The 26,347-nt window shown below is 49.6% G+C and overlaps 1 long non-coding RNA gene across 1 annotated transcript; it reads left to right on the plus strand.

Annotated features, from left to right (window-relative positions):
* Window positions 1-12,418: 12,418 nt before the first annotated feature.
* Window positions 12,419-23,746, plus strand: LOC123384978. The gene is made up of 2 exons (XR_006596854.1): window positions 12,419-19,881; window positions 21,709-23,746. It is a non-coding gene; the product is annotated as an uncharacterized LOC123384978 (long non-coding RNA).
* Window positions 23,747-26,347: the final 2,601 nt, after the last annotated feature.

Genomic DNA, 26,347 nt, shown 5'->3' on the forward strand with positions numbered 1-26,347 from the left:
CAGTACCTGACAGATTATGGAATAATTCTCGTTGTTCTCACTTGTCTGAGAATAAAAACATTTTATTCTGAAAGTAAGGTGGCATACACTATCATCTGATCTTTTGATGAAGCAAAGAAAAGCTGATTGATTTTTAGATAATGAACTTGCCATTAAGTCTCGATTTGGATTCCGTGTGTTTAACTGCCTAGTACCATTCGGCACGTCCCCCACTCCGTGTTGTGTTGGTATGTCACCCACAGGACACGACACTTCCCGGGTCCAGTCCACATAGAGGCTGCTGCTGATTGTTCACAAGAAAAAGAAAGTCTGAGCATAGTCTTTGGCTCACAACTCTCCCTTCCCTCCCAGGATGATCCACAGTCTGTCTCTTTGTGCTTGTTTCTAGGTTGCAAGTAAATAGATTTTATTTTTTTTTATTTTTATTTAAAAAAAATTTTTTTTTCAACGTTTATTTATTTTTTTGGGACAGAGAGAGACAGAGCATGAACGGGGGAGGGGCAGAGAGAGAGGGAGACACAGAATCGGAAACAGGCTCCAGGCTCTGAGCCATCAGCCCAGAGCCTGACGCGGGGCTCGAACTCACGGACCGCGAGATCGTGACCTGGCTGAAGTCGGACGCTTAACCGACTGCGCCACCCAGGTGCCCCAGTAAATAGATTTTAAAAACGAACCTCAATCTCTTGCTTTCCCAGACTGATTTTAGAAATTAAATGCAGACGCGTAGAATAAATTCCCCCCAGAGTGGCTTTCCGGAGTGCGGCTAGCAGTAGAATGAGCACGTTTACGTCTTCAGGTTTGTGAACATCTCTGCAAGTGGGAGGAGGGCTCCAGAGCAATTGGCCAGGTGTGGGGCCGGGGGGGTGGGGGGCAGTTCCTGGGGACACTGGGTGTGGTGTGGCCTGGGACCTTGGTGGCCCATGGGTGGGGTGTGCGGGATGATGACGAGGGGACGGAGGTGGGGCCGGCCTTTCCTCTGGCCCCACCCATCCCAGTGTGTCAGCCTGCCTGAGAGCGGCACCAAATCGGTCCTTCGGGATGAGCCGGGAACCAGCTTCCCCCAAGCAGTGGCAGGTGCCGCTGTGATCCGTGAAACGGTGCACACCCAGGTACACGGAGGTACATGGCAGCAAAACTGCTACAGTCTTCAGACAAAGCTCTGTCCTCAGCTGGGAGAGAGAGGATGGGCAAGAGGCAGAAAGCCAGCCCCTGAGATGCCCGCGTCCTGATCCCCAGAACCTGCGCATGTGTGAGTCGCTTTGCAGATGTGACACACTCGGGGTCCTGGAGGCCGGCCCAGCTGGTGACCCAGGTCCTGAGAAGTGGGCCCTCGCCGCAGCGGTAGGAGGGAGGTGAGCCTGGGAAGGTGGAGGAGGCATTGTGGAGTGGCCATGAGCCCAGGAGCGAGCGCTCCTAGAAGCTGGATAAAGGCAAGGAATGGAGTCTCCCCGACACCTTCACTGTGCCCCCCACTGACCGGCAGAACTAACACATCTGTGCTGTATCATGCCACTGAGTGCGTGGTGCTTTGTCACGGCGGCAGCAGAAAGCGGAGATGGGGCTGCTGTGAGCCTTCGTCTAGGACCGCGGGGTAGCAAGAGTGCTGCTGGCTACAGACACTCCAGCACCCTAGGGATGTTGTTAGGACCGCACAGCCTGTGCCCACAGCAGACCACCTGTATCAGGGCGTGCAGGCTGCTGCCAGCCGGGCCTCACAGTCAGGAGCAGGTAGATAGAGGCAGGCAGGCAGGGGGCTCCGGGCACCCACGAGGTGAGTGGTCATGGTTCATGGTGAGCACAGCACAGTTGCAGGCTTCCTCTTGTCCTTCAGCCTTGGGGGTGCAGGTGTAGACAAGATGGAGAACTGGAGTAAGCAGACTTGTAGTTTAGCCAATGGAGCATGCTGAGAGGGGAGGGGAGAAGGGTTAAGGGTGTCTAGAGGGAAGTTCTAGTAGGAGGACCTTGGAAAGTAAGCTGGGTGAAGAGACACAGAGGACACAGGGGTGGGGATGGGAGAAGTGAGGGGTCAGCTCAAAGGGGAGAGGTGGGGGGCCAAGTGTGCAAAGCAGAGGTGACTGGTTTTGGCAAGGTCAAGAACAAGACCGCGGTGCTGGCTTCCTGGGTGGGTTTAGGCTAGAAACAGGCTTCCCTTAGTGCAGGGTCTTGCTGGCAGCACTGTGAAATCTGCCCCCAGGACTTCACCACTTAAGGATCATGCAGCTTTGTGTCTGGTCATGTGGTTCCAACTGACAAGACTTGTCTTTCTGAGTAGCTTGGAGGGTGGGATCCCACCCACGGCCACGAATCTGTCTCGTGGGTGCAGTGACGTGCTGACTTCCATTTCTGGGTAAATTGGCTCTTGGTACCAAAAAGGGAGAAAAACCCTCCACCTTTTGGGCATGCATTTTCTCACCCAAACACTTCGCAAAGCCCTGTCTGCAGCCAACACAAGGACAATGGTTGCTCCCGCTGCTTCTGTCCTGTGGAAGAGATGGTAGGAAATTAGTATAATTTCTTCCTCAAGTGTTTGGTCAGATTCACCAGTAAACCCGTCTGGGTCTGGGGTCTGGTGCTTTCTGTCTTGGAACATTATTGTCTGTTTCTTCTTATGTGAGTTTTGGCAAATTGTATCTTTCAAGGAGTTGGTCTGTTTCACACAAATTATCAAATTCGTAGGTGTAAAGTTCAGTTTTCCTCTTTTATCCTTCTAATGCCTGTGGGATATGTAGTGATGTCCCAGCTTTCATTTCTGATGTTAGTAACTTGCCTTTTTTAAACCTATTTTTTGAAACCCTCTCAAACTAACAGAAAAGTTGCAAGTTATGGTACAAAAGTTTTTTTTCGCTACTGAACCATTTCAGAATAAATTGCTGACATCATGCCCTTCTCCCATATGTTCTAATGCATGTTTCCAGTAAACAAAGATATTCCCTTACATAATCACAATCCAACTCTCAATATTAGGAAATTAATATTGACTTTACCATCTAATCCTTGGACCCCATTCAAATTTTGCCAATTCTCCCACTAATGCCCTTCGTATTCAAAGGATCTGGTTCAGTTCATCTTACATTTAGCTGTCAGGTCCCTTTCATCTTCTTCAGTCTGGAACATTCCTCAGGCTTCCCTGGGCTATCACAGAAAAGTCACTGTAGAAGATTACAGGGCAGTTGCTTAGTAGAAATTTCCTTATATGGGGTTCATCTGATAATGTGTTTTTTTGTTGTTTTTTTGGTGGGGGGAGAGCACAAGTAGGGGAGGGGCAGAGAGAGGGGGACAGAGGATGTGAAGCGGGCTCCGTGCTGACAGGCTGACAGCAGTGAGCCTGATGTGGGGCTCGAACTCACGAACTGTGAGATCATGACCTGGGCCCAAGTCGGACGCTCAACCTGCTGAGCCACCCAGGTGCCCCATGATTCTTCATTGTGAATACATGCATCTTAGCATGGACATCAGAGAGGCAGTGCTGTGTCTAATCCTCGCATGTATCAGGTGTCATGGCCCCCATTGCTAGTGGGGCCATCTTTATCACTGTTACGATGCTGTTACCATGACATCTCTCAGTCTTATCCGCTGTATGTCACTCTTTTCTGCTTGATTACAATCTCATGTGTGGGTACTTTGAAATTAGGTAAGTGTCCTGATTAAACTTCCTGTTTACATATTCACTCATTCACTCATATCCGTATGGACTCATGATCCAGTGGTTTAATGGGCTGCTGTCTGTTAACTACCATTATTTATTGTGATGTTTGAATCCTTTCAAGTTTGGCCAGAGGAAGCCCCTGCAAGGGGCTCCCCTGTCTCTGGCATGTCACTGTCATTCTTCAAGAACTTTTCTGCTTTCTGACACAACGCAATTTTCCAGGTCATCTGGTGCCTTCTTTGCCCCAGCCTTGGGGTCAGCCATTCCTCCCAGGAGTACTGGCTCTGTTTGGTGGGGCCTCCCTTGTTCTGAAACCCAAGTGCCAGTTTTGGGCTGGGAGAGGGGGCAGGGGCCTCGGAGGAGGCTGCTAGAGTATCCCCTGCACGCCAGCCACCGCCCCCAGCCACGGAGACCCACTGGGCTCCATGAGCTGACCAGCCCCTCCCAGGGCCCTGGCGTCCTCCCCCGCAGGATCGGTGCCCTGCCCGTCACCTCCGCTCTGCTTGTGCAGCACCGCACAGTCCTCCTTCCCCTTCTTTCCTTGGTTGAGTTTTTAAAAACCTGTTTCTCTATTCTGCTTCAAATGAATCCCCAAATGTTGCTTTACTGAGCCGTTTGTTGTGGCCGCGGCCATGGGTTACAGACATACATCATTTCTCCCTGAGCCTTTCAAAGGGCCCATCACTATGGCAACCACAGTACAGAAAATTGCTTTGTCTCCTTAAATACCCTTCAGAAAAAGGTCATTCGGTGCTAATGTTTTCCAACTAAAACCAGCAATGTAAGCAGAGCTCAGAACATCGTCACCGCGTGTTCTTCCGCGTGTGCGTGTTTTTAGTTGTGTGATTTCAGGAAACTCTCAAATGAGGACTAAATCTGGAGAGTGGAAAGAGTTCTAATGCTGCAGTGTGTGTGCTCCTGCCTGTAATTGGAAGGCAGATGTTTATTTTGGTCCCCGTGGTTGCAGGGCAAGCTTTCCTGGCTCCCAGTGGTGACGTTTTCCCGTCTCTCTGTTCCGGGTGTGGGTTGGGACTGCGAGGGGCACCTGCCGATCTCCACATAGCGGCCCGCTGGGCCCAGGCGCACAGACTCACCAGCTTGGGGGGTCATAGCAGAGCCTGGGGTGGACCAGACAATGGGACACATTTTTGTTGTTGTCTTCCACTCGACCTCAAGATTTTTATATAATCTCTCATTAGCTGGGAGGCTTTATTTCTTGGAATAAAAACCACTTGGGCTGTGTTCTGGTCCCCGGCAATTTCACCCCTTGTGGCTTGCAGGGGAAGAAGTGGACACACGGGTGCCTAGGTCTCAACGCTCACTTCTCTCCAGATGACCTGAGAAGTCGCGTGTCTGCACCTGTGCCTCTTCTTCCTCAAGAATTACCCCCCACTGGGGCACCCGGGGGAGCTCAGTCAGTTGGGTGGCCGACTCTTGATCTCGGCTCAGGTCACGATCTCATGGTGTGTGGGGTCGAGGCCTGTATTGGGCTCTGCACTGACAGCACAGAGCCTGGTTGGGAGTCTCTATCTCTATCCCTCCCCTACTCACGTGTGCTCTCTCTCAAATAAATAAATCAATCTTAAAAGAAAATTACCCTTCATCAAATTCACACATAAGCACATTATAACATGCAAATAATGCTTTGTAGTTTACAATCAAAAACACACGTGTGCACACACACTATTGAATCGTTTAAAAGTACCTCACTATCTCCTAGGAACTAGGGTATTACTCAGCCTCACAGAGCTATTGTTACCCCCAAGAAATCATGGAGGCCCCATATTCCCATTTACCCAATTATCTCCCAAATGTCTTGGACGTATTTTTTTCAATCTAGGAACTATTAAAGACCACACATTGCAGTAGTTTATAATGTCTCCCTAATTTCCTTTAATTCACAACAGTATTCATGGCCTTTTTTTAAGTTTGTTTATTTATTTGGAGAGAGAGAGAGAGGGAGAGAGAAAATCCAAGCAGGCTTCGAGCTATCAGTGCAGAGCCTGACGTGGGGCTTGAACTCATGAGCTGTGAGATTACGACCTGAGCCAAAACCAAGAGTCACTCGGTCCCCCCACGGCCCCTTTTTTCTCTTTTAGTACCTCAGCACCTTGGAGTCCAGGTGAGTTGTGTCACGTGACTTCCACGGTACAGATTGTCTGGCTTTTTCCTCGTGGGTCGATTCAGGTCAGACCTTTCAGTGTGGCCACTGCAGAGGTGACAGGTGCGGTGTTCTTCCTGCTTCGCTGGAGCAGGAGAACATACGATTCGTTGAACCACGTGGTTGAGAGGACTACCGGCCCCGTCACGCATGAATAACTTTGTCCTTTCGGAAGTGGGCGAGAAGCCTGGGGGATGATAAATTGAAGCGCGAGAGTGTCTGTTTCCCAAGGACCTTTATCCAGTGACTTCTGCTTCTGTCAAGTGTGGGTGCAGGACGGTGACACTCCAGCTCTGTCACACCTGCCACGTTTATTAACCAGCTTGCTTTTGTGAAGAAGAATTTCTCTCTCTAGCCTTTGGAAAATAATTCACTGTAGATTCAACTATTCTTTTGAATCCAACGTATTATAATCGATTACCATCATAATTCTTTTTGAAGATCAAATTGTTCCAAGTCTGGCCCGCAGGAGCCTCTCGATCAGGTTCTTGTATCTTTCTGACACACCTCATTTGTCTCTAAGTACTTGTCTGCCTTCTGACAAGAGATGGTCCAAGCTCACTCGGTTCTTTCTCTGCCTAAGGCCCGGAATGACCTGACTTTCTTAAGAAGCCATGATTTCTTTTCGTGAGGAGTGACGTTTATAAACCATGACCCGGGGAGTGGGTATGCCTGTCGTTACAGGGGCGTCACTGCCTGTGGCCCTTGGAGTGGACAGAACCAGGAGTCCCATATTCACACTCACGCTCCAGCTCAGGTCCAACAGCACAGGGTTGTCCATATCTGTGTTCCCCTTCTCTTGTGGTGAGACCCTGGCTTTCCCAAAGAGTAATATATTTTGACTCCTTGCTCTGTGCTATAGCACTCCCAAATTCACTTCAGAATCATTACACCAACAGCACTGGCGAAAGCAAACTTAAGAAAAACTCAAGATTTCTTTGCAGTGATTTTTGTCCTTAGAATGCATTGCACAAGGTGTGAATAGTCTGAGAACTTGTAGTCAGTAGTTCAGTTCTTAGTTAACCTTTTTTTTTTTTTTTTTTTTTTTAATTTTAGAGAGAAAGCACAGAGCGGGGGAGAGGGGCAGAGGGAAACAGAGAATCTTAAGCTCCACACTCAGCACAGAGCCCGACATGGGGCTCAATCTTACGACCCTGAGATCTTGACCTGAGCTGAAATCAAGACTCAGACACTCAGCCGACTGAGCCACCCAGGTGCCCCAGTGAACCTTCTCTGGTATATGAAATTGGCACACTATATACACTCTTTTGTGTTTTCCTTATTGAACTTAATACATGTCCTGGAACTCACCCTACATTAGTTTACAATATTTTCCTGTTTGTAACTGCATAATACATCATGTGGCTATGCTACAGATTATATGGCTGGTTGCTTGTAGATAGGCACTTAGGTAATTATATTATAATTAGAAATACCAGCAATGTGGATAACCTTGTGTGTGTGTTTGTGGAGATGTAGTTCTTGGGGCTGGTTCCTGGAGGTGGGATTTCTGGGTGAAGGGGTAAGTGCACGGTGTTCTTAGGTATGACTGTAGGCGTGACTGCAGGCACCAGCAATGCCCACAGTGCCTGCTTTGCCAACAGGGTGTGTGGTCACACTTTTGAGGTTTTGTCCACACAATACGGGGATATGGTATCCCAGTGCATCCGGGATTTAATTCTGCATTCTTGGATTTATGAGTGAAATTGGGCATCTTTTCATATGTTAAGGGCCTTGTATATGTTGTTTTTTTGTGTTAACTGCTTATGTGTTTTGTCCATCTTTCCATTGGAATTTTGATCTTTTCCTCTATTTTTGAGATCACTTAATTGGTTAGGGGGACTAGCCCTTTATCTGGGAGCAATGTGGCAGAGACTTCTCCCAGTTTGTCTATCAATTTGACTTGATTTATGGTGTCTCACAGAAACTTAAAAAGTTTTTATACCCAATCCATCTGTGCTTTTATTGCATATTAACTATAAGTTAGAGTTTAAAAATCTTTCCTCACACCCTTCTTATCCATATTGTAAAAGAATTCACCCGTTTGTTTTGCTAGATGTTTGTCCGTTCAATCCCTGATCCGTTCATTTGGTCTTTATTCTGGCATGTGATGTGAACTAGGGACCCATTTCTGCCTTCTTTCAGATGGGCCACCCAGTGATCACGATGTCCTTTGTCACTACAAAGTCTGTCTTTTCCCAGCAAGCTGCGACATCCCTTTCTCATGTGCCATCTTCCCATATACCTTTGAGTCCATGCCTGGACTTTTCCACTGGTCAGTCTATCCATTTACCAATACCGTAGTTGTAATTACTGAGGGTTTTTAGTATGTTTTTAAAAAATTTTTTCTTAGTGTTTATTATTTTTGAGAGACAGAGTGTGAGTGGGGGAGGGACAGAGAGAGAGGGAGACACAGACTCCAAAGCAGGCTTCAGGCTCTGAGCTGTCGGCACAGAGTCTGACGCGGGGCTCGAACCCATGAACCTTGAGATCATGACCTGAGCCGAAGTCAGATGCTTAACCGACTGAACCACCCAGGTGCCCCTTTTTAGTATGTTTTAATATCTGGTAGGACTAATCCTCCCTCCTCGCTCTTCTTTTAGAGTTTTTCTAGTTGTTACTGTCTGCTTAATTTTTCATTTAAACTTTAGAATCAACTTGTGTAAATCCAAAATAAAAACTTACTGGGAGTTTTATTTCAGTGTTGTTAAATTTACGTACTATCTCCAGGAGGATTGATATTTTTATAATATTGCATTATCCCATCAGAACAAGGGATGTTTTTGCATTTGCTAAAGTTGTTTTTGTGTTTTTATTTATTTGGGACAGAGAGAGAGAGAGAGTGAGCACGCACCAGCATGAGTGGAGGAGGGGCAGAAAGTGAGAGGGAGACACAGAATCCAAAGCAGGCTCCAGGACCTGAGCTGTCAGCACAGAGTCCAACGCGGGGCTCGAACCCATGAATGATGAGATCATGACCTGAGCCAAAGTTGACACTTAACCAACTGAACTACCCAGGCACCCCATTTTCGTGTTTTTAAAGCTGGTTTAAACTTATTTTCATATTTGTATCTTTTTTGACAAGTTAATTCCTAAGTACTTTATCCTTTCTGTTGCTTTTGTAATGGTGAGTTTCTTCTCCATTATATTGTTCATTGTTTGGGTGTGTACATACGCACGCTGTTGATTTTTATAGATTCATTTTACATTCTTCTATTTTTTTCTTTTATTGTTTTTGTAATTTTTGGTATTGAGTCTCTTCGGTTTTCCAGGAATATTATTACATCATCTGCAAATGAAGTTTTATTTCTTTCCAAATTTCTAATCCTATAATTCTTTTTCCTTATCTAACTATATTCATTTTATTTCCAATTGATTGTTAAATAGTGCAGAGAGTGGGTATTCTTGCCTTGTTTCTGACCTTAATGGGAAATGCATCTATCGTTTCCTATGAAGACAGATGATGAATTCAAGGCTGAGTCTATGTACACATACATGCCTGTATCTATCTGCATACATGTACATGAATGTACACACATGTGTGCATGTGTACAGGTATGGATATACACATATGTGAGTGTGTGTAGAGAAGCATACATTCTTACTGGGTGTTTTTCTCATCAGGATTTTTTTTTCATTATTATGGAGAAAATCGTGTAATCTTTTCCTTACAACTTTTCTTAGTATGGCAGATTATATTAATGGATTTTCTGACATTGATCCAACCTTACAGTCCTGGAAAGAGGAAGTCCTACTTGGACATGATGTACTGTTTTTTAATGTGTTGTGGATTGTTCGTGCTCATATTTTATTTAGGATTTTTTGCATTGATATTTATAAGAAATGTGGATCTGTAGCTTTCTTTTTGGCACTATCTTTATTGCTTTCGATGTCAATGTTATACCCTGTGCTCTAGAGCAGTTTAATGATGCTGAGATTGTCTTGTATTTGCTGAGGACGTCCCCTGTGAAACCACCTAGGCCTTGTCCTTTTGCCTGAGACGGTTCTTTGATAACTTCATGTGTTTTGTCTATAGAAGTAGGTCTGTTCAAGCTTTATTTGGGTCAAGTTTAGCAAATTGTATTCTCCTAGGAAATCCTCATTTTGTGCGGGTTTTTAAATGAATTTGCATAGAATTGTACAAAATCTTACTATATTTTTATGTTCATTTGTTTCATGGTTGTTTCTTTCATCACTTCTTTTTTTTTATTTATTTATTTTTTATTTTAGAGAGAAAGAGCGTAAGCAGGGAGGGAACAGTGGGGGAGGGAGAATCCCCAGCAGTCTCCACACTCAGCACAGGGCCTGATGTGGGGCTTGATCCCACAACTCTGGGATCATGACCTGAGTTGAAATCAAGGGTTACTCATCCAACTGACCCACCCCAGCACCCCCTTTATTTTCTTGATTAGGCAATTATAGAGCTGTCTGTTCATTTCTTTTAAAAGAAACAGCATTTTGATTTAGTCTTTCTCTTTACTATTTTATCATAGCCCATTAGTAGTTCCACGTAGTGATATGTAATAAATAAATATTATATATTACTTGGTTTCTATTCTGTATCACGTGCTCTTACACTTACTATGTTATTTTTTCTGCTTTCTCTTTGTTTATTGTATTGTTATTTTTCCAGCTTTTTGAGTCAGGAACTTAATTCCTTTTTTTAATTAACTTACTATATTTGGTATAATTATTTAAAGTTATAAAATTTCTGCTGATCACTATTTTGATTGTATTCTATGGATTCTGATACATAGTGATTTTATCACACTAATTGTTGGTAATTCTGCACTTTTTATTTGTACTTTTTTTTCAGTCAATTATTGTTTATTACAATTTTTTTTTTAATTTTCAAGAGAAAAGAACTTTTGGTGTTTCAATTCTGTATTCATTGCTAACTTTTTTGTATTTCTATTGGGGATTTATGTTTGTATTTTATTATTAAATTTTATTTGTGATTGATAAGTGGTAAATATCTGTGAATGTTCCATGGGCATTTGAGGAGGACCATGTTCTTGATTTTCAGAGGCAAAGTTAATTAATTTATCATAATATCTACTTTCTGGATTATTCCATTTCCTTTCTGTGTGTGTGTGTGTGTGTGTGTGTGTGTGTGTGTGTGTGCGTGTGTGTGTCTTTTTGACCTTTCTTAAACTGAGAGTAGATGTGCTTTCCCATAAAGTGGATGTTATCTCCTGGACTTTTAGTGGGGTTTTCTTCTCCTTGCCTCTTGTGAAGTTCCCACATCAAGAAAGTGGATTCTGTACTGTTATGTAGATAGGTATTCATGATAGATATGTCTTCATTGTGAACTGTTGCTTTAGGTATCAAAAGTGTTGTTGTTGTCTTTTTAAATGCCTTTCCTGTGCTTGTTCTTTGCTGACTTTCATATTCCTGCTTCCCTATTGGTTGTGTTGGCTGGCACCTGTTCGCCTGTTCAGCATAAAGCACTTTGTCCTGGATGTGTCTCTTCTATACAGCAGCAGCTGGGTTTCACTTTGTGAACCAATATGAAAATCTTGAGTTTTATTTAAAAAAAAATTTTGTTAACGTTTTTATTTATTATTGAGAGACAGAGAGACACAGGGCATGAGCAGGGGAGGGGTAGAGAGAGGGGAAGAATCTGAAGCAGGCTCCAGGCTCTGAGCTGTCAGCACAGAGCCTGACGCGGGGCTTGAACTCACCAACTGTGAGATCACGACTTGAGCCGAAATTAAGAGTCAGACGTTTAACCCACAGAGCCCCCCAGATGCCCCGATATTAGCTTCTCATTGTCACGTGATTTTCCTTTTGGACTTCTGATCACCTTAATATCAGATCTTTGTCCGTCTTCTGTACGAGTGGTTTTCCCTTTGATCCTTTAAAAACCTTTCTTTCTTATTTCCATTTTTTCTGGCTGTTTTTATTCCTGTCCCCAGTGTCCCTTGTTATATATCTAGTTGAGTATATTATCCCTTGGGGGCACCAAACAGTTTAATTTTTACTTCTTTTTCTTCAGTTTCTTCCCTGAATTCAGCAAATTCTCATTCACCTATTTTGATATTAAATCTTTCTGTTTTGTTTTCAGCTTTTGGATTTTTGATGTGAAGTTTTTAACATTTTAAAGAAAAAAATGTTTTATAGTATTTACTTCTGGTTGGGGTATTACAGTTCTCCGTGGTGGGTTTGTTGTTGTTGTTGTTGTTGTTTGTTTGTTTTTCATTTTGGGGGGGTTTTTTTGTTTCTTTGTTTTTGTTTTTTTTGCAGGGAGCACTTTCACCAGCTGAGGTGCCTGTCACTTTGTGTTCCTTTAGAAATATCTTACTAGAGTGGTACTAATGGAGGGCACTATGTAGGCAACAGCATGGGGTTTGGTTCAGTTCAGGGTGTGACTCTTTCTCTGTTTCTGGAAGATTCTTAATTGATACCACTAAGCTCCCCCTACCATTGTCTCCCAAGATTGTTAGACATCCCCACACACTGTCATGACACTTCCTTTTAAGGACCTTGTATTTTAGAATAATATTAGGGGCACCTGGGCAGCTCAGTCAGTTAAATGTCTGACTCCTGGTTTTGGCTCAGGTCATGATTTCACAGTTTGTGAGTTCGAGCCCCGCGCTGGACTCTTCGCTGACCGTGTGGAACCTGCTTAGCATTCTCTCTCTTCCTCTCTCTCTGCCCCTTTCCTGCTTGCTTTTTCTCTGTCTCAAAATAAATAAACTTAAAAACACGTTATAAAATCAATGTAGACTTCTGGAAGAGTTGTGAAGGTCGTGCAGTGTCCCCGTGCGCACCTTTCCTCAGCCACCCCTCGTGAACACCTTACACCACCGTGTGCGTTTATCAAAACTAAGGCCCTAACTTTGGGCCAACGTGTCTACCCTGCCATCACTTTGTTAGGATTGCCCCAGTTTCTCTGCCAGTATCCCCTCCCTATCCCAGGATCCAATCCAGGATAGCACACGCTAACCCCCAGCTCTCTGTCTCTGCAGTTTAGGACAGTTTTTTCATCTTCCCTTGTTTTTACGACTGTGGCACTTTGGGAGGGTGCTGGTCAGGTATCTTGTAGAGCATCCCTCTGGTTTGGGTTTGTTTGCTGATTCTCACGACTAGACTGAGGTGGTTGATTTTGGAGAACGATACTACAGAGGTGATGTGCCTTCTCGTCGGATCGTATCAGGGTGTGTGGTGTCAATATGGCTGTCAAGGCTGACCGCGATCACTGGGTCAAGGTGGTGTCTGCCGACCTCTCCACTGTGAAGTTACTGCTTTCCTCTTCCCGTGCTCTTTTCTTCAGAAGTGAGAGAGTATGTCTTGCCCACTCTCAAGCAGAGGGGCGTCTGGTGCCACCTTCTGGGGAGGGCATCGAAGAATTTGGGCACACACGAAAATCATTACAGCAATTGGTACATTTTAGGGGAGAGCTGTGGAGGCCAATCAAGCATTTTGTTTCTCCTTCAAGTTTTGCCACGTACGTCTGGCATTTATCTACGAATTTTTCTGCAGGCATTATTCTTCTGGTATTCTAATGGTGATTTTGTATTGCTCTTGGTATTTCTATAAGTATTAAGTGGAATTTTTGCTGTCTTCTGTATTTATTCAGTTATTTCTTTCCATCAGTATGGGCTCATGAATATTTATCTTACTTTGAGGGTTGTGATCCCACACTGCCATTATTTGTTAGGTTGCTCATACTGCCCCACATTTGACTTGTATGGGTGCCTCTGGTTGATTGCCGTGCCCTCCTGACATGCATGCATCCTGTTTGTTCATATTTTGAGTAGTTTCTCACTTTGTGTTTCCACGAGACAGTCGAGGTACGTCTTATAGTTTCCCTGCCTGGCCTGGAGGCTTCTCTGGGGAGTCCTGGCTCTGTTTGCTGGGGATGATTCAGAAGCCAGGGGCTGGGGCTGGATGTGCTCCTGCTGTGGGGTGTCCAGCACCCCCAGGAGCTATTTTTTTGATCCACTAGGTTTCCCTTTGGGAAGGTGGGCCTGTTTCTGTCATGGTTTTGTCTGTTCTTGCTCAGAGCTCCCCCTCCCCCGCCTGGCAGAGTGGAGCTGCTCCGGTCGTGCTCCTGGTGTGGCTCCTGGGTTTTGCATGTTTGTTCTGTCTCCAGGTCATGGTGGAGGGATGTGGTGTGCCCTTGGCTTCACAGAGAAGTAATGGGGTCCCAGCCCTTGTGTGGCTACCGTGCTGGCCACTTCACGGGGGTCTGTTAATCTGGAAAGTCCCATCTTTCAGTTCTAGCAAGTTTTCTTGTATTATTTTTTGGATAATCTCACTTCCCTTTTTCCTCTTTAAATATATATTTACTAAATACATGCTATTAGAAGACTCAAAGAACTGAAAAAGAAATGAAAACTTGGCACAGCGTCTGTCAGTGAGCAAAAAAACGTGGTGCTATTTTCTCATTTAGCTGCCACGAAAGTCGACTGTGGATCCTTTTTAGTGATTTTCATCTTGGTTTCCTCATTCAAGCATCTCATGGCAAGAGGAATTCAGGGGAGATTTAAAAGACTGAAGGTCTTTTGTTGGTTTTTCCAAACTGCATAGTATGCCAGCCTGCTGACGGCTCTCTCAGGGGGCTCGAACACCGGCAGGGTCCTGCCCAGGAAAACCCACGAGGGTGTCTTGCAAGCACCCACTCACTGCTTGGCCAGCTCTCTTACTGGAACATGGCTGTGAGTGTCGAATTTGGTGAAATGACCAGCCAAGCTGCAGTGATACAGGTGCAGGTGTGTGTGGGCAGCTGGCCCTGCACACAGTAGGCATCAACTCCATGAACTGGTAGAAGAAATGAGGGGGGCACTTGCAAGTGAGGGGGCCCCAGGGCCTCCGGCCCCTTTCCAATAGCAAAGCCATCATTGCAGAGCAGGGGACATGTGGCCCATCAAGAAGCAGACCTCACACACCTGCACAGGGCCAGCAGCCATCTCTGAAGTGCAGGAGAGACAGAATTGAGGCTTGGAGTCCAGCAGACCTGGGTCTGAATCCAGTTCTTTCCTGGGAGGCCTACTGGGTCATGTGGGCAAGTCACTTTGTGTCCCAGAGCAAGCTCACCTGAACGGCAGATGTAACTCGACCCTTCCCCCACACCTGGGTGGCCCGGTTCTCCAAGGAAACTGTTCTGTGCCCTCCGCTGCTCTAGGGTAAGCTTCTCTCCAGGGTGTGTGGCTGCCCCCCTGGAGGGAGCGAGAGCTGCCCTCTGCCCCCGGCCTCGACATGAGACACCCAGGGCCCAGAGGAGGAATGCAGATGCCTGGGGCCACCACATGGGGGTCGCAGGGCACAACTGGCCTCTCTGGGACAGCGACAATGTCTGAAATTCCATTGGAAATCTATTTTCAAAATTGCTGGATTAATCCTTGAAACTTCTTTCTCTGAATTTCCATCTCCGTCTTCGTTTCCCTTTCCGGATGACTTTCTGTATATCCCACCGATCAAATCGGAAAAAAGGCTCCTATTTTGTGTTTTCTGAATGAAGGGTAGGTCTTTTGTGGCATCCTCCTCTTGTGGATAAAACCAGCATCTATTATCCCATTGATAACTAACTTCCTAAGCAAGTTCCCTCTGCTGCTTTATTCTTTCTGTTTCCTCTTTGTTAATTTCTTTTCTTTCCTATCTTTCCACTTCTGGATTTCTTGTTGGGGATTTTGTGCACTACCTGGAGATTCTTGGCCCTGGACATCTGTCAGGATGCTCTGTTTGCATAGAGGAGGCTTGTTGGCTGCGTCCGGTGGGGGCACATCTTCCCTGTTGTGACGAATGTAACTCCAGGGAGAGCAGTGTTCAACCTGCTGATGTCAGCGAAAACTGCCTTCTGTGCTGCTGTTAAGCTGTTTCTTCGTGTTAGAGTTTGCTCCCCAGCCCAACCTGTTCCTTTCTTGATGTCTACCTAAGAGGGCTACATGTGAAAGATTGTCACTTCTTGTTACAAAGATGCTTCCTGCCTGGAGAATGTGGAACTCTCTCAATGAAAGCCAACATGAGTTAACAGAATTAAGGTGTGTGTGACTGCTCGTGCACGTGTGACCGCGTGTGTGTGCGTACGAGTGTGTGTGGGGGGGGTGGGTGGGCACGAGAAGCAAGAGACAGAATGAGAGGGGAGGGCTCCACGTGGAGGGAGACCCACTAAACAGGTTTACAAAATGCCAACAAGGCTGGAGCGGGAGTGCTAATTTGCCGCGATGCGTGCAGGCCACTGATAGCAAGTTGGGCCCGTGACATTCTGACACTGTCTCTCAGGAAAGGGAAGGACACAGAGGACGCCCGTGTAATTGGAAAGCCAGCTGAGATCTGAGGCGGCTGAGGACGGGGAGGAAGCATTCTCTGCACAATGGCGTTGGTTGAAGGTTGTATATAAGGTGGCCTTATTAAAGTGACAAGGCGATTTAATTCCTTTGTGCACGATGATTCTACTTCATTGATTTACAATGGGAAGGATATAATTTTGCTAGTGTTGGCAAAAAGCTCAAATGTCAGCCTTTTCAAATTACCATACTTGCCTTGTTCAGGATGAATAATGAATAAGTCACCTTTTGTCTACAGTTAAATATTCTTGAATAAATACAAAGAACATAAAAGACATAAATGATGGCCTGATTTATATTTAAAATAAAGATCAACATTGTGATAAATGGTTGAAAACGCTGTGTGTGTAGCAATATGACTCTCCTGATAATTACATTATCGATGAGGGAGCAGCCCAGGTGTAGACGGCGGTTGGGACACACACCGCTCACCTGCGAGGCCACGTCAGGCTGTGGTCCCTAAGGGCTTCGTGAGGGGCAGCCCGGGGCCCAACAGACCCCCCCCCGTCATGCGCCCCCAAAGTCCATGAAGGGCCGGGAGCCCCGGGACCCCGTGACCCTCGGCGCCAGGAGGCACGGAGGCTGATTCACCCGGGGCCGAGGGTGGCTCTCTGTCACCGTTGGGACAGGTTTGTAAGAAATGCTGGACGAGAGCAGGAGAGCAGCCTCATCGGGAAACTTGGCAAATCTGCGGCTGAACAACTGGCATACCTGTACGGTCAAATTCCGTGCAGCCGCTGGTGGGGCAGGATGTGAGAGCCTCTCCTGATGGACACATGTGCCTGCTTTACTCTCACGAAAAAAGCACGTTCTACTCCAGTGTGAAAAGAAAATCTTATTTTTATTAAAAATGTGTATATATGTGTTGGACTCATTTTCTCTAGTTTCCTGAAGAAACAGAACCAACAGAATGCGTGTGTGTCTACAGTTAAATAGACATATATGTATACTGTATACGTGTGTTTGAGAGGCAGATTTAAGGAATTTGCTCACATGACTGTGGGCCTGGTGAGTCTCAGATGCACAGGGCAGCCTGGAGATTCTGACGAGCTGGTGTTGTGGTTCAATGCCAAAGGCCGTCGGGCACAATCCCCTCTTCTTGGGGAGACCTCAGTCTTAGCCTTCGCCTGATTGGATGAGCCTCCCCCCCCCCCCAATTACGGAGGGTAATCTCCTTCACTCAGTCACTGATTTAAATGTTAACCACCCCTAAAAAGTAATTTCATTGAGATTTCCAGACTGACTTTTGACCAAACATCTGGGCCCCGTGGCCTTGCCAAATTGACATGTGAAATTATCACTATATATGTACGACTGAAAGAAAACACATCAATGCTTATTTCTGTGTGATTTTTCTTTTCTGTATATTTACATTTCCTAATTGTTTTTTCAATGAACTAATTGTATTTTTCAATGGAGAACTAATACAACAAAATATGTTTTTTAAAAACCTTGAGTTCCAAATCTGTGTGAAAACCACCCGACTCTTGGTACCTCCGGGATCGTGTTCAGCGGTGATACGTTTGGGTGCTGGACATTTTCCCTTTTGCTGTCGGGGAGCTCCTTCTGTCCGCAGCGCGCTTGCTGGAGCATCATTGCGGAGATGCTGGAGTCTCCTGGAGTCTGGGGGAGGTCGATCTGCTTCCCTGTCCCAGCTCTGCCACTGACATCATGTGTCCCATCCCTAGACACACCACTCACTTTCTGGGCGTCCACGTCCTCATGCATCAGTGGAGGTGTGAAGAGAGGGAGCGTTTGAGGGTCCTGATGATGGTGGGGTGAACTGAACTGGCGTTAGGCGGGCTGAGCTCCGTGGTGCCAAGCCCCGCACGGCGTGTGGAGTTGTACTGAAAACCAGATCTGGTCTGCGTCCCTCACGCCTTTTGAGCGTCCTGCTGGACATCCACGTAGGCGGGAAGATGGTGGGTCCTGAGGCTGCCCCAGCCTCCGTGCGCACGCGGTGCGTTTCTGCACACCATCAGTGTCACTTATTTTCTCCCTGAGGGTGCAGCTGCAAAGGAGACTGAGGAGACTGTGTCCTGGCTCGCGTCTGGGATTTCCCGGGACCCACTGCAGAACGTGAGTGGGGCCTGGCCGCGTGGGCACACCGCCCTTCCACGCGGGCTCGCTGCGACCGCCTCGCGTCTTCTGCGCACGGGGTCTGGGCGTACACGTTACCTTACTGTGCGTTGCTCATATTTCTGATTTACGTTGTAGTTACCGTTCTCTGCATGTTGAAACTTAGAAGTAGAAAGACCCTGCGTCCATACTTTTTGCTTTGGAACAGTACAGGGGCCGCTGCCACTCCGGTCAGTTGGCGGAGAGCCACCCAGACGTTCCGTAAAACATTCCGATTCCACAGTTCTGTTTTAGAACGACCGGAAACACTACACGTGTGTCCTCAGTTTTCTTAGGAGACCGTGTGTTTCCTACTTTCCTTTGTCCATATTTGCAGTGGAGAAAGAAGCTCTGGGGGCCCCCTGTTTCCTTCTACCTCCGCCCCCAGGTCCTGACCCAAGAGGGCCTCATCACTGGCTGGATTGTCGAGGCCCCCTTGTGGGGTCTGGATTACTTCCGCTGCCCATCTCCACCGCGCTCCTCACACGGCCTCAGACACCCCTGTCCCGGGTGCAGTGAAGATCAGTCTGCTCGATCAGGGACCACAGGTCCTGACCCAAGGTTGGGTCGGGTTCCGTTGCACACTTGTAGCTGCTCTTGGTTTTTCTTTGTCGCGCAGAGGCTGTGCACATGTCACGGCTTGTGACGATTGTTTAGTGCCCCACCACAGGCATCCCCCTGCCTGGCCTCCCTTCTGTCCCCACACCCAGCCCGGCTCTGCCACACACAGTGGGTGCCGGTCACATGAATGCAGTGGGCACAGGAACCAAAAGGCTGCTTCACGCTTCTCTCTCGGTCGCAGTGCCTCCCCTAGGGGACTGAGGTCATTCCATCCCTCTCCTGTGTGAACACACCTCACGCAGAGGGACCGTCCCTCGCTGCTCCCTGCACGCCCTCCATCCATTACCTTGATGTTGCAGACAGACATGCAGAAGGTGTTCTCTTCTGTGCGAGGCCATCATTTACCCTGAGGTGCCCGTGAGGAGAACGTGTGTGTGTGTGCCTGAGCGTGTGTGCATGTGTAGCAGTGTGAGCACGCGTGTACGTGGGTCTTTGAGTGTCGGTGTGCGTGTGTACGTGTGTCCGAGCGTGCACGTGAGTGTGTATGTGTGTGCACCAGTGTGAGCGTGTCGGGGGGGGGGGGCAGCGCATGTGTGCAGGAAGGAGTCACTCACAGGGTCAGGCCCGGCCCAGCAGGAGCACGAGGACTCAGGACGCAGGCACAGACGGGACGCTGCGGAGGGAGGTCTGTGGCCCAGTTGGAGGAGAGGTGAGTGGGTCATGGGGGGGGTGCGTTCAGGAGGTCTGCTGGGGGCCGGGCGCCCTCAAGGCCCTGGGTTCCTTCTCTGCTCGCTCTGGTGCTGGAGACGGTTTTCCTGGTGCGAGAGCTGGTTTCTCTCGGAAAGCCGAGCCAGCCACAGGAGGCCTGGTATCTGTGCACGTGTTCTGGGCACCTGTTCCCCCCCTGGGAGGACAGCAGGGGAGGTGTCCTGAGTGGAAGACAGTGCTCAGTCCTCGTTTCCACAGGAGGCGTGGGAGAGTCACCAGGAGCAGAGCAGGACACCCAATGTGCCAGGTTCCGCACAGGTGAGCCACCAGTGGTCCCCAGTGCTGGCCCCCCGGCTTCTGCCTCATCCTGTCGCTGGATGTCACATCTGGAGCAGGTGAGGCCAGTGCTCTGTGACGTGTTCCTGGCAGAGCTACAGACGTGCCAGGCTGGGAAAGCCCGAGAAGCAGCCTACTCCCTCTAGATGGGGTGGGGAGCCCGGCTCCCAGGAAGAGTGTAGACCAGACAGCCCAGCCCGCTTGGGGAACCCAGCTTCTCAGAGCTGGGGCAGAAGGGGGTGTGGCCGGCAGCTGCCTCGTAAGGACACAGTTCTAGTGCAGAGAGGGGGGTGCACTCCCGCCCCCCCTGGAGCTCCCCATGGTGGCCGTGCCGTGGGGTCAGACTCTGGACCCGGTGGGCAGGAAGGGCAGCACACTGGGTATAAGGGGACAGGCTGCCCAGGCCCCAGTGAGGAGCCCCTGTGCCCCTGAGGGACAGTGACAGCCACGTGAAACAGCCCAGTGGCCAGTGTGGAGCCAGGCAGCTCTGTGGGGACAGGGCTGCTGCTTTGTACAGAAATGGGAATGTGTCAGCCCCAGGTCGGGGGAGAAGCCTCGTCCTGTCTGCTTCCTTCCTTGTCCTAGTATTTTATTCAGGACGAGTGTAAGTGGAGAAGGGAAAACCGGGTTAATACTCCCTCTGGGAATGTGCGTGAGGGCTCCCTGCTGGCAGACAGCACTGCACAAGCTAACAGAAGCCCAAGGTCGCCAGGCTGTCCACTGGGGCGCCGCTGGGCAGGGCAGGTGCTGTGGCTCCAGACACCAGGGTGCGCCTCTCTGTGTTCTGTGCCTGCTCCTGGGAAGGTCCCTGGAAAGCAGTTTAGCCTTTTCTTTGTGCGATCATGCTGACCCACGGAAGCACTGATGAATCGGTTTTCATTCAAGTGTGATAGTGTGGTCGTTGCAGGACTGACAGCTGTGGAGCACCGTGGTGGCGGGCGCTTTGCAAACGGGAGTGAGCCTTCTCCACTTTCCCGGGGCCCAGGGGCATTGCCCAGGGTGCTCCACGTCGACGAAAAGCGAGGAAGGGGCTTGTTGGAGACTTGCTCATCTTGCTTGTGGCCTGCTTAAAGCAGCTGCCTTTTGTGCAGGAAGAACGACAGGTGTTTGCAGACAGCGGAGCAGGTGTCCTGGAGAGACATTCTCCAGCACCTAGAATCTGCATGCATTAAAAAGTTTTTTTAATATTTTATTTTTGAGAGAGAGCAGGGGAGGGGCAGAGTCTGAAGCAGGCTCCAGGCTCTGAGCTGTCATTACGGAGCCCGATGCGGGGCTCGAACCCACAAACCGTGAGATCATGACCTGAGCCGAAGTCAGATGCTTAACCGACTGAGCCACCCAGGTGCCCTGAATCTGCATGCATTTTGAGAGGGTGCCTGGGTGAAGGCAGAGGCTCTCAAATTGGAAATTGCCTTGCTCTTGCTAAACCCAGATGCCAGCGCCCACCCCCCAACGTGTTTCTATCTCTAGAGAACCGAGGCTGCTCACTTGACCTTTTCTGCCTCTCAGAAGACAAGTTTGCAATATGCTCAGCGCTGAGTCTGTAATAGGAAATGCCCAGGACTGTGGATTTCAGGGTGTGTGCTGTGCGAGATGCTGAAATGTGGCTGTGCTGTGTGTGTGTGTGTGTGTGTGTGTGTGTGTGTGTGTGAGTGAGACGCTGCAGGGTTGCTGACAGTGGGGTGGTACTTGGACCGCCTTCCTTGTGTCACTCCACCTGCCTCTCTGCCGAGAGCTGCTGGCCGGGCCAGGGCCAGGCTCCAGTCGGCGGGACAGGTAGCGTCCCAGCCCGGACCACAGAAGGCGCATGAGGCTAGGGTCGGGCTAGGGCTCTCCCCTGGGGACCAGGTGGTGTGAAAAGGCTGCCGTTCTCACTGTCGCTGCAGGTTACATCCATCCTGGGGAATATGAACGTGCCCGTCACACGTGAAAACAATCCTTTCTGCCTCTGTGCCTCTCTTCCTTCCCAAATGTCGAGCTGCTGTGCAGACACGTGTCACTCTGGCCCGGTCCCTGAGAGAAGAGGTATTTGGCAGGACTCATGCTGCTTTCACAGATGGAAAATTCGGGGCGTGAAGTTAGGATGCGTTCCGCTCGCCTCTGTGGCTGCATCAGAATTGGACACAGGACATCCAGCACCGGCTGGACTGAAGCTGTGCCATGTGACTTGGGTGCAAAAGAAGCTGAACAGGGCGGTGATTCCTGATGAATGCAGCGGTGAGGTCACGGAGGACATGCGGGCGCGGAGACCGAAGGCCCCGCGTGAGCTTCACCGACTTCCTTGTTGGCAGCTGAGACCGGACCAGCGTGGCCTCGATGCCAGACCCCTTTACTGCTTCATTAACCCTCTGACCAGCCCCCGAGATAGTACAGCTTGTCACCCTCACCTCCCAGTGTGAACCAGAAGGAACAGAGAGGCTAAGAGACTTCCCCACGGCCACACAGTGCAGGATTCCTATTCCACTGTCTCCACGACCGCCCTCTCTGCCGCTCTGCCTGAGGCCGGACTGGTCGGAAAGACACCACTGGGTGTGTGTCTCTGAATCCCCCCAGTTGGGGGTGGGGCTGGTGGCCGAGGCAAGTGGACGCAGTGTTCCGTGGGGGACACGTGCTCGAGAAACCGAGAAGGAGGTCTGAGCAGAGCCCCTGCCCAGATGGGAGTGGGTGCTGGACCCAGCCATTTCCCTGTCAGCTCTGGAGTCTAAGACAAGCCCTTAGAGAGCTGTGACTGTGTTTGACTATGTCTAATGATTTTGCAAGAAGGGGGTCAAGATGGGCACTGGTGTCCTGGGAGGAGAATGGTGGGGCAATGGGATTGAGAGCGAGTTTTCTGCTGGTTCCTCATCCCATCAAGACTGTGGGCCCATCTGATCAAGACCATGACTTCCTCTGAACTGGATCTGCAGCGTGTCCTTGGTTGGCAAGGCTGGAGAACGCCGGGAGCCACGTCTGCTGGGTGCTGGCCTGCGGCAGGGTCCCTCCCTCAAGTGCAGGCTCCCGGGCCCAGCGGCCGGTGCACACTCCCCCTTTCTGGGCAGAACGCCGTCTGTCCACACATAACCAGCCCAGATGGAACTCGTGACATCATCTCATGGAACCGAACTGTGCTTGGGGCACTTTGCCCAAGTGAACCGTGGTTGTATTTACCGTGCTGGTCGCAGATGCCGCGTCTGAAGTCACCCGGGAAGCGGGCAGAGAGCTGACGGGAGCAGGTACGGCGTGCGTGGGTCCTGCCTGCGGGCTGCACCAGCCAGGGTGTTTTCTGGGCTTCGCGGACTTCTCTGGTATTCTCACTCCGCTTTGCGATTTGGAGGTGCCGTAGTCTTTCATGAGTATCACTCAGATGCAGCTAAAACCCCTCATCTCTGGAGTGCGAACTGGGTGCCCTCGACTTTTCTCTCTGCAAAACGGTGAACCTTTCGTCATACCAGATGCATTCTAAAATATCTGATGTATTCAGTTTTAATGCAAAAGAGATTTAATGGAAGAACTTTTGTTTTATCTGAGGAAAAAAAAAGCTTTGTCTACCGTTGAGAGTTTCTGGTTTCATTCGTTGGACAGAAAGCTGTAAAATCCCTTCCTTCTGCCATAATAGGCTTAATGCACTTGAAGAATAAACGTGGGGTCCCGAGCCTCCTTTGTGCCTCACTCAGCCTTTGCTGGCGTGTCCCTTCTGATCTTTTGTATACCCAGTCCCTTTTTTCTATTTAAAAAACCTTCACCCAAATACCCATCAAATGCGACTGCATTAAATATAAATACATCCTCCCTCAATTGTCTACAAAGCTGTGCTCAGCGGCTCTGCCAGGAAAATGCAAAGCCAACCTTTTAAAGCCTTCTTTGAAAACCCGGAGGAAAATTACTCCCAGACTCTGTTGATTTCATAAATAAGTAAAAGAAAAAAAATAACTTAAATGCATAAAACAAAAATCGACCCCACTGGCCTGAGCTTTTATTCCGGGTTTACAGGCAAGAACATCCAGAAGAGACCCCCACCTCCTCTCTGCTGCCTCCACCACCACACACTGCCCGTCGAGCAGCTCTCCACACCGGGCCCTGCCCTCCGCCCTCCCTGCGGCCCCACGCAGCCTAGAGGCTGTGGGGGTCCTCCGTTTACAGCATTCGTGGCAGATTGAAAAGGGGTCTTCTCCTCCCGCTGCAACACCCTTTTAACCAGAGCCGGCGCGCGGCTCTGTCTGTGGTGTGCACCTGGGCTGTGTCCGCGGTTTGCTGTGGCTGCCAGAACCAGGCGGGGCCGTCCCTGTCCCCGCCCTGAGCCCCTGCCTCAGGGAGTCATGGCTGTCCTCCCCTCCCAGGACACCGCTGGCCCTGGGAACAGGCCCAGGCTCGCCCGCTGGAGCCTGAGACGCGGGGCCCTGCCTCGAGCAGCCAACCTGCACACCAGAGCTCGCTGGTGGCCTCGGACTGCAGGTGTCGTGGGGCCCTGCCTCGCTCGGGCCGCGGACCCGCAGAAGCAGAGCCTAAAAGGCAGCTGTTGTGTCGGGCGGGCTTTGTTATTCAGCAGAACCTGAGGGTGACAGGCCGCCCTCTGTGTGCCTGGTTTACCGGGGACAGTGAGTGGGGTTCGCTGACATGCTCCCATGGAGGTGGGTAATGGGTCCCCACTGGTCTGCCATCATACCACCTAGGACCTCCTGGGGCAGCTGGAGGAGTAAGAACCAGAGAGCAGGCTCCCAGGCCCCACATTGGACCCAACGTCTCCCTGATTTGATTGGTCTGTGCCCTTGTTAAGTATTCTGAGCGTCGCCCCCGCCATAGTGGACCGCTGGGCTGTGCCCTCAGCCTCTGGCGCCTCCCAAGCCCCATCACCCCGCTTCTCAAGCCCGGTGGAACACGAGCTCAGCACTTCGCAGAGGCCAGTGAGGGAAATGCTTGTTTCTGTTGGGGCTGAGGCAGCTGGGCCGGGTGGGTTCAACACAGGTCCTGTCCCCAGGCCAATCCTGGCTCATACCTGTAGCCTGGTGTGATTATTAGTAGTCTCCTACTCGGGAGACAAGGACATGGTCACCATGCCCTAGAGAAAGCCTCTCAAATCTAGTGGGGCCAGGAGGGTGCAGGACAGGGCTTCACGGGAGGTCTCTTGGGTTGGGCGTGGGGTTTGGACGTTCCAGTCGGAGTCACGCTGCTGGCTTGCGTGTGGGAGTCCTCGGTTTCCTCGCCTGTGAAATGGGGATGATGGTTCAGTGACTTGTGACTGGGGTGCTGGGCTCAGCCGGTAGATGCTCTGCTCCTGCTGAATGGCACAGAGGGAGGCCTGGGCTGGGACCTGGGCTCAGCACTGATGTCTCTGTGGACGGAGGAGACCGTGAGGTGCGTTGGCCGACCCGTTTGGTTCTCTCCCAGCTGTCCAGAACCGCACCTGTGGGTGGGCTCTGTGGCGTCCTCTCTAGCTGCTTTGAGGCCAGACTCTGGGGAAGCCAGACATCTTCTGTCCTTACTCCTGGAGACGCTGTCCATGGTGCCCACCCCCTTCAGACAGTCCCCGACCGCAGCCTTCCTGTGAGCCAACTGCCCTTTGCTGTTTTCTTCCCTGTTTTCCCTCTAGAATATTCCTCCCTCTGACGGTGTCTCTTTTGTCCACGTTGTGAAGGGGCTCTCCGACCTTGTACTCTAGCTGAGAGCTCTGCCTTCCCATCGAAAACCCTTCAGCACTATTGATTCGCTTGCCTTGATTTGGGCAAGAACACAGAACAAGAACACAGAACAGCTCTGAGACTTCCTTCCTAACCGCGTGTGAGGGCAGGTGGGTGCGTGCGTGTGCGTGCGTGACGAAAATGAACTTGGTGTCCACACATCGTTCTAGCGATTCTGCACCAGCTAACAGTTAACTCACGGCGTTTCTTGTGCCAAGTCTGGCTTATGAGGGTGGCTTTGACTTTGGGGAGTAATACTTTGATTTCTATAGGAGGAAAGATGTTTTCATTTTGGAGCCCTGTCTTCTCTGCTGGCTGGACTCTTTGTACCACACGTCCATTAAAGGACCAGCATGCTATGTGCTCAGCTGACTTCGGCCGCTCTCCTTGGCCCTCAGCCGCCGGGAGCCCCTCGGTCTTTCTCTGGCCTTCAGGGAAGCTCTCATTCTCTCGCTTTCTTATATCGGACCTTTATTTCCCTTTGCCCTTCTCCTTCCGAATGCCTGTGCCGCTCCTGGTGTACTGGCCCAGCAGGCACAGTGGATCCGCATTCAGGCAGAATCTGCACTCAGGTGTGACCCACAGGGCCAGGTGGACCCAAGGTGAGGTCACATTGCCACACCTGCCCCGCTCCCCCCTCCGGAGGCCCAGTGAAGCTCCACTGATGATCCGGGCACGCGCTGGAAGGCTCGAGACCGTGCAGGATACAAATCCTGGGAGGACTTTACTGGAAGGAGTGTGAGGTCTCCAGGCCCTTTCCTGAAATAACGCGTTCCACTTAGGGGTCTGGTCTGCACGGGTCAAACAGGTATAAATGTATAAATGTGACTTAGGTACCTCCACATCCGGAGGGAGCGTGTGGCTTGGTGAC

The sequence above is a fragment of the Felis catus genome, chromosome A1, assembly GCF_018350175.1.
Source record: "Felis catus isolate Fca126 chromosome A1, F.catus_Fca126_mat1.0, whole genome shotgun sequence".
Lineage (NCBI taxonomy): Eukaryota > Metazoa > Chordata > Mammalia > Carnivora > Felidae > Felis > Felis catus.